Consider the following 1,057-nt stretch of genomic DNA (forward strand, 5'->3'; position numbering starts at 1 on the left):
TGCACAGGGCGTGCGCTAGGCTAGGTCAATATGAACAAAATCAGCATTATCTGAGATTAGAGAGCCCATTCATCAGGCTAATAACAGACAGGAAGAAGCTGTTCCTGAACTTGCTGCTCTGTGTGTTCAAGCGTCTGTATCTTTTAGCATGATGGAAGAGGTTGTGGGAGATCTTTACAGGCATATGATGTGTCTTTGGTAATGTTAGAACAAAGAACATTGCAGTCCAGGAACAGGCCATTCGGCGGTCCAAGCCTGCGACGATCCAAATCCTCCATCTCAACCTAAAGGTCTGTATCACTATGCTCCCTGCCCATTCATGTATATTTCTCGAAACATCTTAAATGGAGCACCACTGGTTACAGTTCTCCATTTTGAGAAACTACCTTCCCCAATTACGCTCTGTCCCCTCTTGCCAATTATATTCTTTATTCATGTAGCTAGCACACCCTGGACACCATGTGACTTCACTTTCTCCATCACCCGACCATGGGAAATCTTATCAAACGTCTTTCTGACGTCCATGTACATGACATCTACAGCCCCTCCCTCATCAATCAACTTTGTCACTTCCTCAATAATTCTATTAAGTTGGTAAGACATGACCTTCCCTGCACTAAATCATGTTGCCTATCACTGATAAGACCATTTTCATTCAAATGAGAATAGAACCTATCCCTCAGTATCTTCTTTCGCAGCTTCCTACCCCAGACGTCAGACTCACCGGTCTATAATTAACGGATTATTCATGCTACCCTTCTTAAACAAGGAGATTAGAAACTTTCCAGTCCTCTGGGACCTCAGTTGTGTTCAAGGATGTTACAAAGATATCTGTTAAGGCCCTAGTTATTTCCTCTCTCTCTTTCCTCAGTAATCTTGGACAGATGTTGGCAGCCTTTCTACGGCAACGAGCCGTGTAAATCGAGTCAATGGTTGAGAGATTGGAGTCCGTCATAGTCTGCGCTGTGAACACAATCTTCTGTAATTTCTGACGGACTTGGGCAGAGTGTTGCCGTACCAGGCCATTATGCACCCGAACAGTATGTTCACAATAGTG

Source organism: Hemiscyllium ocellatum, unplaced genomic scaffold, assembly GCF_020745735.1.
Source record: "Hemiscyllium ocellatum isolate sHemOce1 unplaced genomic scaffold, sHemOce1.pat.X.cur. scaffold_342_pat_ctg1, whole genome shotgun sequence".
NCBI lineage: Eukaryota > Metazoa > Chordata > Chondrichthyes > Orectolobiformes > Hemiscylliidae > Hemiscyllium > Hemiscyllium ocellatum.